The sequence below is a fragment of the Solea senegalensis genome, linkage group LG12 (assembly GCF_019176455.1).
Source record: "Solea senegalensis isolate Sse05_10M linkage group LG12, IFAPA_SoseM_1, whole genome shotgun sequence".
In the NCBI taxonomy this organism is placed as follows: Eukaryota; Metazoa; Chordata; class Actinopteri; order Pleuronectiformes; family Soleidae; genus Solea; species Solea senegalensis.
In genome coordinates this window covers 25,508,412-25,527,083 of record NC_058032.1, presented here as the reverse complement: position 1 = coordinate 25,527,083, position 18,672 = coordinate 25,508,412, and the positions used below count along the sequence as shown (strand labels likewise).

Below are 18,672 nucleotides of genomic sequence, written 5' to 3'. Positions count from 1 at the left end.
CGTGAGGTAAGTTTCACGCACTACAAGATCACAAATGTTGTAAAAACCTGGCGTTCAGCTTCTTCTCACATCCCACGACAAGCAACGTAGCTTCAAACATTGCGACAAGCAACGTAGCTTCAAACATCGTGACAAGCAACGTAGCTTCAAACATCGCGACAAGCAACGTAGCTTCAAACATCGCGACAAGCAACATCAAACATCGCGACAAACGACGCAACGACAAGCAACGAAGCCAAACAACGAGCTTCAAACACGCGCAAACGCAAGCTTCAACAACAAGCAACAGCTTCAAACAACGTAGCTTCAAACAACGCGACAAACAACGTAGCTTCAAACATCGCGACAAGCAACGAGCTTCAAACAACGCAGAACAAACAACGAAGCTTCAAACATCGCGGCAAGCAACATCAGCAACGTAGCTTCAAACATCGACAAGCAACATAGCTTCAAACACGCAAAACAAGCTTCAAAACAAACAACGTAGCTTCAAACAACGCCACAAACAACGAAGCTTCAAACAACGCGCAAACAACGACATTGTAGCTTCAAACATCGCGATAAGCAACTTAGCTTCCAACATCACTACAATCAACTTAGCTTCCAACATCACTTCAAGCAACTTAGCTTCAAACATCGCGACAAGCAACGTAGCTTCAAACAATGCGACAAGCAACGTAGCTTCAAACAATGCGACAAGCAACGTAGCTTCAAACATCGCAACAAACAACTTAGCTTCTAACATCGCGACAAAAATCGTAGCTTCCAACATCGCGACAAGCAACGTAACAAGTCTACGTGAAGACACTGGGGGAAGCTAATTCTGGGCGTGGCTTATGTCGGTTACTCGAGTAAAAAAACTTGCGTTCAGTTCCTTCGAGCGTTCAGAGAAAAGAAACGTAGCTTTAAAAATCGCGTTTGCGGTGTACGGAGCATGATAACTGGACAGTTTTGGTTTTATGTGCGTGTGTCCAAGGCAAATATCGCGGATGGAAAAACAACACAAAAGAAGGTAGAAGAAGGAAGACTAGAAGGAAAAGGAAAGGAAAGAAGGAAGGTTAGTATTTCCTTCATCCTCCCTGCTCTGAATGAACAGCAGGTCATTGACACACACAGAGAGAGAATTAGGATTCAACTGTGGTGGTCGGCCGAGCAAGGACTGACTTAGATAAATCACCTGCATGCACACGCACACACACACAGACACGCACACACACACACACACACACACACACACACAGACACACACACACACACACACACACACACTCAGTGTAAACAGGCAGGATGTAGCAGTAAAAAGTGAGAGGCAGTTGAAAGCCAAACCGTGTCTGTCCACGAGGAGAAAGTCATTAAAATCTGCTGCAGGGACACACAGCAGCTGATCTGAGACACACACACACACACACACACACCTGAACACGTGTGTGTGTGTGTGTGTGTGTGGGACAAATTCATGGCCACGCCTCCCAAAGGTCAGCAGTTTGTTTTCGTTTGAAACGGTTCGTCTTCCTCTCGCCGAGGCTCAGGCGGACGTTTGTTGTTCGTTCAGGAGTGAAGTGATGTTTACGGGTAATCAGATTACAATCAGACTGGAGCTTATTGACGTGGAAATACAGGTGGGAAACATCGCAAAAGACCGAGCTGCCAAAATCCACGTCAGTTTCAGTCGACGACGTCTTTATCTCACGGTGAGACGGACTCACTCTCCCACACCAAAGCCCATAGAGAAAACCAGGGATTTTACCGTCACACACACACAGGAGCTGTTTAATAACAGTAAGAACAGAAACCTAAGAACCATGAGTTTAAAGGTCTTATTTTGTCACTTCGGCATTTGAAAATCTTGGTTCAGATTAACGTCAGTGACACAAAGTGACCACACGAGGCAGCGGAGGACCAGCAGCTCCTGTGTCCCCGTGAGCTAAAATCACTGATTTTCTCTATGGGGTTTGGCGTGAGCGTCGTCCAAAACATTCCCCTTTAACATCAATGACATCATCATCATCATCTTCATCGTCTTCATCGCACTGATTAATCTCGCAGCTCTCTGTGTTTTCAATGCACGGACGCGTCCACTTCCTGGAAAGCGTCTCGTCCTCGTCTTTATGATCCCGAGGCACAGGAAGTGACGTCAGCGTGGCCTGTGCAGGAAGTCTGTGTGTGTGTGTGTGTGTCGTCCCCACACACACACACACACACTTCTATACGAACACACACACGTATATAAATACAGGAAGGAAGAGAACAACAATGGATGAGCTGCTACAGAGAGCAGCAGGAGGAAAAAACAAGCGCTCCCTGTCCTGCTGCAGGGGAATCCCTTGAAGAGTGTGTGTGTGTGTGTGTGTGTGTGTGTGTTTGGCTGGCTGGGTTTGTGTCGCCTGGTAACAAAGACCACGACAAAGTGTTTGTGTAACTTCTCGCAGCGTCTTAGAAGCGATGAGACGGACGATTACGCGGCTCGGACCACATCCCCGACCACGAAATGGCGACTGGGTCGGCGCCCGCCGCCACATCACAGCACAGCATTAAACATGGAAACACTTATCCAAACACAGTGAGGATGAGTCCACGTGAACGTCCGTTCAGAGGCTGTCACTCATTTTCAACAGTGATATTATTCAATAAAACAACGTCTGAGCTTCCTGCTCCTACGTTCCACCTTTGACCTTTCACTTCCTCTTTTTATTTATTTCTATTTTTGTTTATTTCTCAGGAAATTCTGTTTGATTCCGGGAAGAAATGAAGTGATTTCCTCCAAACTCACAGGGAAAGTTACGACGGAGTATTAGAGCCACATGGAGGAAATAAACGAGAATAAAGTCGTAATTTATTACTTCATTCTCGTAAATTTACGACTTTATTCTCATACATTTGCGACTATATTCTCATACATTTACGACTTTATTCTCATACATTTACGACTTTATTCTCATACATTTACGACTTTATTCTCATACATTTGCGACTATATTCTCATACATTTACGACTTTATTCTTGTACATTTACGACTTTATTCTCAACATTTTTATTCTCGTACATTTACGACTTTATTCTTGTCAATGTATAACTTTATTCTCGTACATTTACAACTTTATTACTTTATTCTCGTACATTTACGACTTTATTCTCGTAAATGTACGACTTTATTCTTGTACATTTACGACTTTATTCTTGTACATTTACGACTTTATTCTCATACATTTACAACTTTATTCTTGTACATTTACGACTTTATTCTCATACATTTACGACTCATTCTCGTACATTTATAACTTTATTCTCGTATTTTTACGACTTTATTCTTATAAATTTACAACTTTTTTCTTGTATTTTTACGACTTTATTCTGATAAATATATGACTATATTTTCGTACAATTACAACTTTATTCTTGTTAATTTACGACTTTAATCTCATAAATTTACAACTTTATTCTCAAAGTCTGTGAATTTGTGTGAATTTGTTGTGGCCCTAATACTCTGTCGTAGAACGTTCAGTGGTTATGGAATTCGATTTCAATGGGTTTTTGTTCGATGCGATCCTGACCTTCATGGGCGGGCCTTAGGAAGCTAAATCATTTGTAATCTCTCAAAGATAATCTGACAAACGTTAGATTGTTACGTTGATTTTAATTATTACAATTATTAGTGGTTATAAGTTAATTGTTGGATGTCTCGGCAGCGGTGGGAAAACCTGGGGAAGCTGTCACTCCAAAACTCTGGAGCCAATGAGCAGGCAGCTTCCTAAGCCCCGCCCATGAAAGTCAGAATCACAAACAATAACCCGTATATATATATATATATATATAGATGTATATAAACATCTATGTAGCCTGAAGTGTGACCTGGAACACGTGATCATGTGACCTCACATGGATCGGCGCAGCCCCAGTCGCATCAACACAATCTCTCTCACACACACACACACACACACACACACACACACACACACACACACACACACAGAGTTAGATGGTTGTCACCTTGTATTGCCGCGTGTTGACAAGAGCGACCTCTGGTTTTGTTTACCCTCAAACAAAAGACCATACATCACTAACCACACACACACAAACAGTGCCGGACACACACACAAACACACAAACAGTGCCAGACACACACACACACACACACACACACACACACACACACACACACACACACACAGGGACAAGGATAGAGACAAATGGCAGTCAATAACTTCCTCCCTCCATCTTTATGGAACTCGTTAACTTCTCTCTCCCTAATGGTTCCGTGCTAAGCCTTTTGTTAGACACACACACACACAGACACACACACACGCACACACACAGACACACACACACACACACACACACACACAGTGAGTTCCCTGCGTTGATGTCACGTTTGGCTCAGATTAAACTTCCTCTGCCAGATTTTTCTTTTTTAAGTGAAGTTTGTTTCTGTATTTCATGTACAGCGAGTATATTATATTTTATACATAAATAAATATTCTGTCTGTTTTATTATGACACGTAAGGTTTGTTTACAGACTCACTCAGACTTCACCTTTAACGATCAGCGCTACACCAGGAAGTTACACTCAGAGAGGGGACGACAATCAGCGTTACACCAGGAAGTTACACTCAGCAAGGGGACAACGATCAGTGTTACACCAGGAAGTTACACTCAGCAAGGGGACAATGATCAGCGTTACACCAGTTACACTTCAAGCGTTACACCAGTAAGTTGAGTCGATGTTACACCACTCAGCAAGGGGACACGATCAGCGTTACACCAGTAGTCGATCGTTACACAGTTACTCAGCAAGGGGACAATGATCAGCGTTACACCAGGACATTACACTCAGCAAGGGGACGACAATCAGTGTTACATCAGGAAGTTACGCTCAGACAGGGGACAACAATCAGTGTTACACCAGGAAGTTACACTCAGACAGGGGACAACAATCAGTGTTACACCAGGAAGTTACACTCAGACAGGGGACAACAATCAGCTTTACACCAGGAAATTACACTCAGAGAGAGGACGGTGATCAGGTTTAATCCTGAACATAAAGAGATGAAATCTGGTCTATTATGCGTCTTAAATTAGCCAGATTAGATTTAATCTCCACCTTTTTGAGCTGTTCTTTAAAGTTTAAGTGTAATCTAGAATAAACTGAATCTTAAACTAATCTGTCGTTGTACGTCTAATTAAGAACGCGTGTGCGTCGTGTGCAGATGACGCGTTCCGTGCGTCGCCTGCGTCTCTCTGTAGGAAGATAATCCGTCAGACAGACAGTTCCCTCTCTGTTAGTCGCACTCATCAATCTCCAATCTGTCGCTCTTATTGATGAGGCCGCAGAGTCGCTGCCAGCTGGCAGCTGCACAGACGGAGACGACGGACGGACGGACGGACGGACCAAGTGATGAGGAGAGTGATAAATAAAGGAATGTCCCACAGGAGCGATAAGCCCCTCCCACATGGTCAAAGACATTAAAAGCAGGTTTAATGGCTGTGATCGAGGATTATTCTCCTGATGAGCGAGGTTTAATCCTGACTAGGGAAAAATCCAAGTTCTCTGAAGTTTTTTTTGTCATTTTCTGACTTTTTTTGTTTTTGTTGTTTTCACTTCATCGTTTATCAGTTTTCAGTTTCAGATTTAAATAGACTGTGATTGTTGTGTCTCTGTTGTCATGTTTGTGGTATTAATCTGTCCTGTGGTCAGGTTGAAGTCATTTTGTGTTGTTTTAACTGTATTATGTGTCGGCTTTCGACTGCGAAACGCTGGATTACACGAGCACGTAAATCTATATATAATCTGACATCGCGACTTTAAACTATAGGAGTGTGTCCAAGACAAACATCGACAGTCTGGATCAGTGACAGACATTTTAAAACCACTGGTGTCGATTAAAGAAATCTGAAAAATACAACGATGAAACGGGAATGGAATGAATAATCCAACGGGATTAAACTGTCGCAGTTTGTTCATAGCTACGTCAAAAACGTCTGTCCCAGCATATTTATGATTTTTCTGTTGTTTCTTCCTGTGATGAACGTCACCGTGGCCTCGCCACAGTGGGCGTGACCTAGCCACCGTGGGCGTGGCCTCACCACAGTAGGCGTGGCCTCACCTGGTACCGCGTAACCAACGTGATGTGCGTGTGAATCCTCTTCACAACCCCCGTGTTTGTGAGGAAACTCGGGCAAAGCAGGGATTATAGATTATAGATTATAGATTATTGATCATACATGAATGTAGACACGTGTGTGTGTGTGTGTGTGTGTGTGCTTTCACTGCTCTCTGTGTCTCTTTCTCTGCTTCACTCTGGATTTCTTGGATGGAGTCAGATAACAGACGAGCAGAATTTCAAACAGGACACACACTCTCGCGCTCGCTCTCACACACACACACACGCACGCACACACACTCTCACACAGACACACACACCACACTCTCACTCTGTCACTGAGCTGTGAATGACACCTTCATCCTCGCGTCACTTTAACATTCAAACATCTCTGTCACACACACTGGGAATTAAATCTTCAACACGCACACACACACACTTAAACACACACGTACACACACACACACACACACACACACACACAGGCGTCCAGATGTGTAAATGAAGTGCAGCTGTTTTAATAACGCCGTGTTTTCTCTTCGTTCTCCTCCACGTCACCTCCTCTTATCTCGTCAATCATCTCCTCGCCTTCTTCCTGGACACAGCGTTAGACCCCGCCCCCATTTTGTGTCCATGTAAGTTTTAATGTTCCTGTTTTCTTAGTTTGTTTGTTTTTGTGTTCATTTCTTTCCTTTCTTTACCTTTTCTTGTGTCGTTAGTTTATGTCGTTGTGTTTGCACTCGTTTTGTCTCTTCCAGCTCGTTTTTGTTGTAGTTTTATTGTTTTTAACTGTTTCTGGGCAGTGTTGTGTCGTCAATTTCTGTCTTTTGTGGTATTTTTGTGTAACCGTCTTTGTGTTGACATTATTTTAGGGTCTTTGTTGTCAGTTTTTTGTGTTTGTGTGGTATTTTTGTGAATCTGTCATCAGTTTCACATCATTTAAGTGTCTTTGTTGTCATTTTTTGTCATTTTGTGGTATTTCTACTATCTCTTATGTCAGTTTTACGTCATTTTTTGACTGTTTTATCATTTTTGTGTAACTATCTTCAGTTTTAATCATTTCTGTGTGTTTTGTTGTCATGTTCTGTCATTTTTGTGTAACTATCTTCAGTTTTAATCATTTTTGTGTGTTTTGTTGTCATGTTCTGTCATTTTTGTGTAACTATCTTCAGTTTTAATCATATTAGGGTCTTTTGTTGTCATGTTTTGACTTTGTTGTTGTCGTTTTGTGTCTTTAGAGGTTTTTTTTTACCGTTTCTTGTCAGTTTTACGTCATTTTTTGACTGTTTTGTCATTTTTGTGTAACTATCTTCAGTTTTAATCATTTTTGTGTGTTTTGTTGTCATGTTCTGTCATTTTTGTGTAACTATCTTCAGTTTTAATCATTTTAGGGTCTTTTGTTGTCATGTTTTGACTTTTTTGTTGTCGTTTTGTGTCTTTAGAGGTATTTTTTTTTACCGTTTCTCGTCAGTTTTAAGTTTTTTGGTCTTTCCGTGTCTGTTGTGCGTATCTCTGGCATCGCTCTGCGTCTCACTCTGATAATTCCTTGTCTTTAAAATCAAGGGTTGGGATGTGGGCTGACGTCGGGCCCCTGGGTGTGATCCGGGTCTGATCCGGGTCTGATCCGGGTCTGATCCGGGTCGGTCTCTTTGATAACCCATCCTCCATCCCTGCCTGGTTCTCCTTCTTCTCTCCCTCTCTCTGACCGTGTGTTTATTTCCCAGCAGGTAAAATTGTCGGGGTCAAAGGTCGGCGTGTGCAAACAGACTAATATTGACTCAAGATGGGTGCAGCACAGTGTGTGTGACGACTGTGTATGTGTGTGTGTGTGTGAGTTATAGCTCCGCCTCCGTTCCTTGGCTGGAAACCAATCCCCCGTTAGCTGAAACCTCCTCTCTCTCTTTCATCATGTCTCTCACTCAGAGGACAATCGAGGACGAGTGAGTGAGTGAGTGAGTGAGTCTCCGTCCTCGTCTCAGCTCAAGTTTAACCACGACCAGGTCAGAGGTCGGTTAAAGACGCTGTCACCGCTCAGCTGCTAACGGAGCGAAGCAAGAGAGGAGAGAGGAGAGGAAGGTTAGGCGAGGTGTTACGACGTCTCGCCTTACGAGGAGGAGGAGACACTTCCTCCTCCTCCTCCTCCTCCTCAGCTCCTTTTACCGTCAAAGACAGAAAAACTCCTTCAAAAGTAGTAATGAAAGGATGATTAGTGACATTAGCGAGGTGCAGGTGGTCTGTGATGCTAACCGTGTTTTAAGCAGAGAACGCGAACTTTGACCCTGAAACCACGAATAAGAGTCTTTTGATTTGACTTTTCCTTATCAAACTGATCCTAAACCTGACTTAAACTCAGGTTAAAAAGACAGTTTTTGAGTTTACGATGTTTTCGTTCGTATCAGAGCTCACGGACGACGACAAGCTCCTCCCCCCTTGATTAGCAACGTTAGCAACTGCAGCTTCAAAGTCAGAAATGACGGAGAAAAAGGACACGGTGATTCGCTGACTTGGTTTCAGCTGCTGGAAACTGCTCAAATGGCTCTTTGGGGGGTTTTTCAGAGTGAAGGAAGGAGAGCAGATCCCGCCCCCTGTAATATAATCTCCTAATTTAATATAATCCATGTCATTTTATCGTCCACGATGTCTTACGAACATGTTCCACGTCTTTATCTCACTGTTACACAGACTTTACCGACAGGAAACTGAAGTTTTGTAAACCGTACGCTCTCCCACACCAAACCCCATAGAGAAAACGAGCGATTTTAACATCACAGCACACAGGAGTTCACAGGAGTCGTCGATCCACTGCTGCCTCCATCACTAAATTCAAACGTCTGATTTTAGTGAACTCGGCGTCTGAAATCGCTCATTCACATTAACGTCAGTGACACAGAGTGACCACACGAGGCAGCAGCAGACCGGCAGCTCCTGTGTATCGGTGAGCTTAAATCGCTGCCTTTCTCCATGGGGTTCGGTGCGGGAGAGTGACCGGTCCCCGAACTTCAGTTTCTCGTTCAAAAACATCCATTTAGCATTGAGATGAAGCTGTAAACACAATGCTGAGTCACTGCAGACCGAACATGACGCGGCTGTTACTTCACCAGCCTTTTGTGAAGCGGCTAAAATTAGTTTTTGTCTCGCAGAAAAGCACACTTCAAAAAGCCCTGAATTATCCCTTTAAAATTGGGTCATCCTCTGTCACACATTGATTTCATGTGTTATGAAACTCTCTGTGAGGGCGGGGTGAATGAATGAAAAGGGAGGAAGGGAAGGAAACGAGGAAGGATGGATGGAAGGAGACAGGGGAGCAGACAGAGATGATGGAGAGTGAAGCAGAAGAGCAGAGTACGTGTCTTTGTCTTCCTCCTCCCTCCGTCCTGTTTGTGTGAATGTAGGACGTTCACTCCTCCGCACTCTCTCCATCCTCTCTCTCTCGCTCTCTCACTCTGCAGCCGTCAGCAGATTCTCCCAGCATGCCGAGGGAGTCGGGCGAACCGAGCGCGCCCATCCACCGGCTTTTTTTTAATGAAGCGGCTTCAATCATTCAGTTAACGATGGACAGCGAAGAGTGAAGAGACAGAGAGACGGAGGAGTGATGGAAGAGGAGGAGGAGGATGAAGAGAGAGAGACGCTGCAGCTGCTGCTCACACAAGGAAGTTAAAAAAAACCTCATCACTCTTAAATATCACACCTGAAATATAACTATATATAAACTTACAGCAGCACAGTGACGGCATGCTAACATGCTAACAACATAGCCATGAATCGAGAGACACAAAGTGGCCGACTGTCGCTAACATGCTAACAGATAATGAGCATCTACTGGTTTTCAATCACCCTTTCGCACTCAAGTATTGACTCTTTCCGTTTGAACGCGCTAATGTCGAGTCGAGCTACGTGGCAGTATGCTAACATGCTAACGTGATCGTGATAACTTTGTGGAAACAAACTGTCGGACGTTCTTTAGACTTTTGCTTGGCTTTTCCTTATTTAGAATGACTGTTAAAATCCTGACTAGCCACAGCTAATTGCTAACTTTGAGCGGAGCTACGTGACAGAAAGCTAACGTGCTAACGTGATCGCAATCACTCTGGGTGAACACATACCGACGTTCTCAAGGCTTTCGTTTGATATTTAATTTTTTACTAATATCAAACGACTAACCACAGCTAAGTGCTAACTGTGAGTCAAGCTAAGTGGCAGTGCATTATCGTAAGAACTTTGTGGAATCAAACTGTGGGACATTCTTCTTTTGAGTGACTTCTCCTTTTTTAGAATGATGTGATGTTAAAATCTTGACTGCTAACTGTGAGTTGAGCTATGTGACAGAGTGCTAACATGCTAACAATGTCATAATAAGTCCAGAAAAACAAAATGCAAGACTATCTTCAGACTTTTGCGTAACATTTGTTGCTTTCACTGTTAAAATCGCAACTAGCCACTGCTAAGTGCTAACTGTATGTCAAGCTTTGCGGCAGTGCGCTAACATGCTAACAAGATTAGTCTAGAGAAACAAAAAGGTGGACTTTTAGAGCTAATCTCTACCACAGCGAAGTGTAAGTAACGCGACACGGATATTGTGCTGTTATTTACAAAGTTCGCGTTTAAGGAAAGTTTGCGCGTTTTCACGCTAACGTTGAAGCACTTTTGGCGAGCTGAAGCTCATATGATGTAGATAAGATGTTTAAAATGTGACATAGCAGCACGTTTGATTATAAACTGTACGTTTCTTTCAACAAAAACCCCAAACAGCCAATCGCGGCGCAGCATCTGTCCCGGTGACACCGGCGTCATCAGTCGCAGGTTTCGATGACGAGGACGGAATGTGATGAAGCTTCAAGCCGCTCGGTTTCCTGTCGCCCCGGAATCTGAGCCGGGATCAGGTTGTTTCAAGCTCGACTTCCCTTCAGCACAGGAAGCCGAGCAGCTGAGAGCGGAGTGTACGAAAACTGATCCATCACCCGATACACCTGCAGGGGATCGCCTTACACACACACACACACACACACAATCCCCGCAGTCAGGATCAATCGAACCTGTAAATCAACGTTTTCATACCTCAGTGATTTTCTGATGATATCGAGTTTCACTGAACGACACTCACACACACACGCACACACACACACACGCACACTCCTCTTCATTCCAGTCTGACAACTCACCTCCCTCACCTATGTCGTTACCCGTCCATCACAGACACACACTCATACTTTTAACCTCTTGACCTGTGATGAGTCAGCGTGAAACCATGAGGGTTTCACACACACACACACATGCAAAACAAGTCCAACAACATAACTGTGTGTCATGTGTTCCTGGGAACCGACAGCACATCCACATCTAAACCCGTTAAACGTGAACTTTCAGGACAAATAACCACAGAAAGGCTAAAAAATCAAATAAAAATCGGACGGAATTTTAAAAACGTGGGCGAGCACCAGATTAAACGCGTTTTTCAATGTTTTAATCCAGAGTAAACACAGATTAGACGATCCAGTCCGCATTCAGGGGCACGCACACTTCCAGGGATTTGAGATCTCACAGAAACTCGCGGGATTTAATGTGACTTCGGAACATAAACACTGACGAGTTACGGTTCTTAACAAAAGTTCGCAAACGTCCGTTTTCCCAGTCAACCCGCTCTCATTGGTTATTGCGTTTTTTTCTGGCCACACCCCCCGAATCGCTATTTTAGTCAACAAATACCAAACATGTTTAACACTCATGATTTTAAATCGGAAATATGCTAATGACTTTAAAATCGGAGTTTTATAATCCCTTGTGCTACAGGATAATCTGTTCAAATTAATTTAACCCCGATTTGCCCCAAAATTTCTGGATTTCACGGTCTACGTAAAGCGTACGTAAAAAATGATGTTATATATTATTATATTATTATGTAATATGTGTTTAATAAATGGTCTACAGTCGTGATAAGTGATTAGTTAAAAACTGCAAAAAGATTATTATTATTGTTATTATTATTATTATTATTATATATTATTCAATTATTGCTTTTTAAACATAAGTCACCTGTAATTTGTGATTCACGGCTGAAAATAATGATTATTTTTGATTCATTCGTTCATTGTTTGGTCATTAAAGAGTCAGAACGTCGATAAAACACCTGGAAATGATGTCGATTTTGTCCAAAAACTAAAAATGCTTCAGTTTAATGATTTCTTCGTTTCACGGCGCAAAGAAAACAGAAAATATTCACATTTAAGAAGCTGAAAAATCCCAGAAACTGGTTTTAATTCTTTAAAAAAAACCTTATAATGTGAAAATGTGATTTATTTAATGTCTATTCACGACTCTGAACACAGTTACCTTTGTGTTTTAACCTCAAATTATACCCAGAATCAATGAATCAATAACATCTTCCTCTCCTCTGTCCCCCAACTGTTCCTTTCACCACAACCTGTCCTGGCACGTGCTGCACATGTTATACAAATGAAGAATTGAATGTCCAGACTCTGATATTCACATCATTTTCCCAGAAATATTCTTGTAGAAATCTTTCACGTTGACACTGATCTGAGTTTGTTGCTCAAATCTTTCATTGAAACCACCACCTGTTCTCTCTCTCCCTCTCTCTCTCAGTGTGTGTCAGGCTCGCTCTATCGCTCTCGCTCCTGCTTCATGTTTTTCAAGTCAAATTCAAACACAAGTCGTATTCAAATGTCACGGATGTGGAGCAGCGGCGTCTCGATTTGTCTGCGCCGGGAGAAAGTGCTGCCTGAGGCGCTTTTATTTCAGCTGAAGAAGAAAAAAAGGCTGACAGGGCACCTGGTTTCTATAACAACAGCAGCAGCAGCAGCAGCAGTAACATCAGCAGCAGCAGTAACATCAGCAGCAGCAGCAGCAGCAGCTGACGTCACATGACCACAACAACGCCATCTTGGCAGGAAAAGCCTCAGACGACAAGATTGTTTGACCACATGACCAAAGACCCCGAGGACGGCACAGGTGGATCCCTGCTGTCAGGGTTCTCGCGGGTCCTTGAAAGTTTGTGAATTTAAAAAAAAAGAGTTTTTATAAAAATGGCAAAACATGTCATCCTGAGTCCTTTAGGGTTTGCATAGGTCCTTAAAGTCCTTGAAGGTTGGTGAATTTGAAAAAAACTCCAAGGACCTTGAAAGTTTTTGAAATGGGACACAATAGACATGGGGTCATTGAAGGTGCTTGAAAAGTTGATTTTTGGGTAAATGTCTCCCGCCCACGGTGTGATGAGCCCTCTAGGCTTTCCACAGGTCCTTGAAACCCTGGAAAGTTTGTGAATTTGACAAAAAATATCAAGGCCCTTGAAAGTTTTTGAAAATCGCACTACAAAGACATGAAGTTTGTTTGTTTTTTTAGTTGTCTCATATATATGTATGTATATATATATATATATATCTCATTATAAGAATATTTATAATGCTATTTCACAGCTTTTCAAAATAAAAGCATTTGTTTTGATGTGGAACGATTCAATATAAACATATTTATGAATCTATTCATTAACAAAACACAGAAATAAGTTGATATTCAGTGACAGGCCGATGTGTGAGCGTTCCAGAACGTTCCACACGGAGCACCAGGGGGCAGCATCGGGTCAGAGACTCGGTTCTGGGACGTTTTCTGGAGGGTCAGCGCGCGCGTGTGTGTGTGTTTTAGATCCTCTGTACTCTCTTCAGTATGAGGTTGCACACGTTTCACAATAAAGGTAAACAAGGGAATCACGGAAGTGCTTTTACTTTGAAGCAGGAACAAGGTGCGCTGCGTTGACCGCGTTTGCCGACTTTTCCAACAGGAAACTGAAGTTCGTAAACTGTAAACTCTCCCACGCCAAACCTCATTAAGAAAATCAGTGATTTTAGCTGGCGGGGACACAGGAGCTGCTGGTCCTCTGCTGCCTCGTGTGGTCACTTTGTGTCACTTCTGTTAATCTGAACAAAGGATTTCTAAAGCCGAATTTAAATAACGAGACATTTGAAGCTGCTGGTGGAGGCAGCAGTGGATCAACGGCTCCTGTGTGGTGTGACGTTAAAATCGCTGGTTTTCTCTATGGGGTTTGGTGCGGGAGAGTGAGCGGTTCACAAACTTCAGTTTCCTGTTGGAAAAGTCGGGCTCACAGTGAGATAAAGACGTCGTAGACTTAAAGTAAACCTGTTAAAGTAAAAAGTCCAAAGTTATCCCTCTCTCTCGTGTCAGATAACGAAGTAAAAAAAGGCAGATTTGCGTCAAACGTGGAGAGATAATGAACATCTCCCACAGGAGAAGTGGCAGCGCCTGTAAATTGTGCTTTAATTATAATTTAATTAGACTCGCAGCGATTCTAATTAACACTGTGAGCGCCGCAAAGTCCACCTGTGAGTGCGCGTCGCACTGTACTCGACAACTGTGCGTGTGTGCCGAGGTTACGCGACGTCTGATGCGAAAGCTTTCAAGTCGTAACCACGGCAACCTCTCATCTCTGACACTCTTGACGGGACGTGAGCGGCGGCGGCGACACAAAACAAACGGCTGAAGAAGACGTGTGTGTGTGTGTGTGTGTGTGTGTGTGTGTTCTCTCCACATGAAGGATACGTCCTTCTCCTTTTATTGCCGTAGTCAGAGTGTGTTTTAAATATTCATTGCTTCCCAGTGAAGCCCGGCGTTGCATTAAAATTCCCTTTGCTGCTCTAATGGCTATCAGCCCAGAGGGGCGGGGACGAGGGGGAGGGGGAGAGAGGAGGGAAGGGAGGAGGAGGAGAGAAGGAGGAGGTGGAAAACAGGACAAGACAACCAGGGATTAAATACATTTGTTTTCTCTCGTAGCAAATTAGTATTGACAGCAGCAGCCTCCCCTACCACACACACACACACACACACACGCACACACACACACACGCGGCAAAAACCCAGCCATGTTGAAAATTAATTACTCAAGTGTATGTGAGGTGATACACACACACACATACAGGGACAAACACACACACACAAGTGAAAGTGGCAGAGCAGGTTCAGCTGTTACATACTGACAGTTAAAAAGTGTGTGTGTGTGTGTGTGGGTAAAACACAGAGACACACACACACACACACACAGAGTGGAGACAAAGTGTCTCCATGTCGTCCACGCAGCATCACTGAGGACGAGTCCAGGCCTCAGCAGCACAGAACTGAACTATAATAAAACAGAACGGAGGATTAAATGTGTCGATGACGCACAAAATAAAACCGCAAAAGTGAAGTTTTTGTTCACCGCTCACTCTCCCACACCAAAGCCCATAGAGAAAATCAGTGATTTTAACGTCACAGCACACAGGAGCGGTCGATCCACTGCTGCCTCCATCACTGAGTTCAAACGTCTTGTTTTATGAATTCGGCTTTTAAAATATTGAATTTAGACTCAACTCAGTGACACAAAGTGACCACACGAGGCAGCAGTGGACCAGCAGCTCCTGTGTCCCCGTGAGCTTAAATCGCTGATTTTCTCCATGGGGTTTGGTGTGGGAGAGCGAGGCTGATGTTTTTCAGAGTCTAAATAAAAAAGAACAGAAAGAGCAGGAGAAGAAGAACCAGGATGAAGAGCTGTGAGGAGGATCTTCTGATCTCTGACAGACACTCGCTGTCAGAGTCGCGGCGACCTTCGACCTCTCCCTGCCACCGTCCTGCCGACTCAGCGCGTGGAAGTAAAAGCTGAGTCACCCGAGCGGAAACTGAACTCCGCAGCGTTCGTGTTTCATATCCACATACATTCAGATTTCTGTATTTATTTATACGTGTATGTACGAGAAGAGGATGAAGACGAGGAGGAGGAGGAGGAGGAGGAAGTGTGCGGAACGGATGCTGCCACTTCCTGTGGAGAGGGAGGGAGGACGAGGAGGGGGGGAGATCAGGTTCAGACACGATGTCCGGCTGATGAACAGCTGATTCCATCGACTGCTCGACACACGGCCGAGGATCGAAGAGCAGCTAAATATAAACGGGACAAGAGTGTGTGTGTGTGTGTGTGTGTCTGTGTGTGTGTGTGTGTGTGTGTGTGTGTGTGTGTGTGTGCGTGGCACCGTGAGGCAGCATCTCCGCCTCAGCAACATTAACGCCGTGTCAGCGCTAGCCGCTCTCTGCTGCTGCTTCCTGTTAGCCTTAGCGACGCTAGCACGGCCGCGGCTAACAGGAGGTCAATCATTCATGTAAAGTAACTGCACTTTAACGTTAATAACAGAAGTTCACACGGTGCTAACGTGGCTAGCTTTGTTGCCTCACAGCTAACAGGTCATGGGTTCGTATATCTATATATATACACACATATACACAGTACACATATATATACATATGTATATATAGACACATATATACATATATACACACATATATAAACATATATATACACACACATATGTAAATATATATATACACATATATACACATATATGTATATATATTTACATATATATCAATATACATGTATACACACATATGTAAATATATAAATATATATTTACACATATCTATATACACATATATACACATATATCTATATACATATACATATATATATATATAACACTGTGGACCGTTTAGCAGAGCAGCTGTACGTCCAGACTGCATCCAGGAAACTCATGTTTTCACTCATTGAGGATTCTGAACGCGACGCACACTTGTTTACGTTTAAAAGTTACAGTCGACATCTTTAAATATGCTGGAATACGTTTAAATAACCTGTGCCCGAGGCTGTTTCTCACACATTCACGGAGGAGAGTTTATTCTCTCTCTTTTAATCAACTCTGTAAACGTCGAGCTCGAGTCTCAGAGTGTTTAGACTTTTTTAAAAAAGGCGACAGAAGCCGCAGAGAAACAATGACACAGCAAACTCACGGGAGAGCCATTAGCAGCGAGAGCGTACAGTAGATCCACAAATAGGGCAGAGGAGCGTCGTGAGTGATGAGAGGCTGCTTCTTCTTCTTCTTCTTCTTCTTCTTCTGTCCTCGTTTTTAAAAAAACGCTTCCATCTGCTCGACTTTATTTAGCAGAAAAAAACCAAACAATTCAAACTATTTCCTTCTTTTTACTCGACAAAATGAAACGAGGGCGGAACAATAACGGTCCTGGACCGAGGTGCAATGTAAATGTAAATGTGATGTTTGTTTGTCGTCCGTGAAACGACTTCTGTCTGCGGCAGAAACAATAACAATGGATCTGTCCGTCTCTGAGCGTGGCTACGTTTAGGTTTCACATCCTCACAAACACGACTGTAGTCAGCATATACTCTGACTATACAGAGAAAAGTGCTAACAAGCTAATGCTATCCACCCAAAACGCAAACCTAGCCAAAATGCGACAAAATTAGTTAGAAAACAAACAAGTACACCGCTGTAAACAACTACCTAGCTTACTTACTAGTTTGCTATTTGCAAACATATTAAAAAAGGGGGCTAGCAAAGCTAATGCTACTTACATAGCATCTTCGTACACTGCTCTGAATGATGTTAGCGTGCTAGCTTGGCTATTTAGTTTGCTGCTTGTGAAGATAAATTCATACAGGGGTGCTAGCAAGCTAATGCTATCTACCCAAAGTGCAAACTTAAACACTTGTGAAATCAATCGTTTTTTATTTTATTTTGAAAAGACCACAAAGGTCACTTCCTGCTCGTCTCATCAGTTCCTTTTCATTGTAACAAATATTATGGGATTTGATTCATGTTTTAAAGGCTCATTGTCGGGCGCTTGTCTCCCTGACGACGGTAACCTACGGCCTCTTTACTCAGTCATGTGACCACATTTGTCCCCTTTGTGTCTCCTGGTGAGGAAGAGAACGTCAAGTGGACGCCCTCCCTCCCTCCGTCCGTCCTCCACCTGTGTCTTTTCTTCTCGTGCATTTAAATCCAAACACAAGTGGAAACCACTTCACTCATCGAGGACTCGTAGAAAAACCATTAACTGTTGAATTTCATTAAATAAGAAGAAGAAGAATGCACTCCCTCAAAACTCACAAATTTTGCGACCGCTTCAGACCTCGTGTAAATTTTACGCTTTACGGCGAAACAGCGTGGAAAATTGGAAGTGGGAGGGGCTAACGAAAATGTTTCGCGTACATGAACGAAAGTTGGTACGCGGGTTAATCACGTCAGGGCGGTCCAAAAAGTCAATGACGACTTTACCGTAGGTCCAACAGGAAGGCGGCCATCTTGGACTGAATGGCCATTTTCTGGGCGAATTGGCAGCGACGGTATTTGAACAAACTTCGGTGTGATCGTCTTCAAACTTGTTTTAAATGATAATTTCTTCCATGACAGAATTTCTCTGCTTGTAAAAACTATAACTTTATTGAAGTATGTTTTTTTAAGCAACATTAAATTAAAATGAAAGAAAAATCAATCTGAATATTTGGCTTATTTGAAGTTTTTCCGGTGTAAGTCAGGATTGATGTTTGTGATTCGGGGTCACGAGAGGTCACCGTCTTTAGTAAAAAAAAAAAAAAAAGTGCGTCTGGCAAAGACTTTGCTTTAATTATTGATTAAGTCATGAATCGATCGGCTGCGACGGATTTATCATCAATCACAAAGTCAACGTGCGGAGAAACTCCAGGAAAAAGCTTTTTAAAGAGTCGC

At 43.1% G+C, this 18,672-nt stretch overlaps 1 protein-coding gene across 4 annotated transcripts in view; it reads right to left on the bottom strand.

The window, feature by feature from the left end:
• pcdh1b (protocadherin 1b) overlaps positions 1-18,672 on the bottom strand; it is a 150,586-nt gene that overhangs the window by 89,837 nt on the left and 42,077 nt on the right. The gene's annotated exons all lie outside the window — the stretch shown is intronic.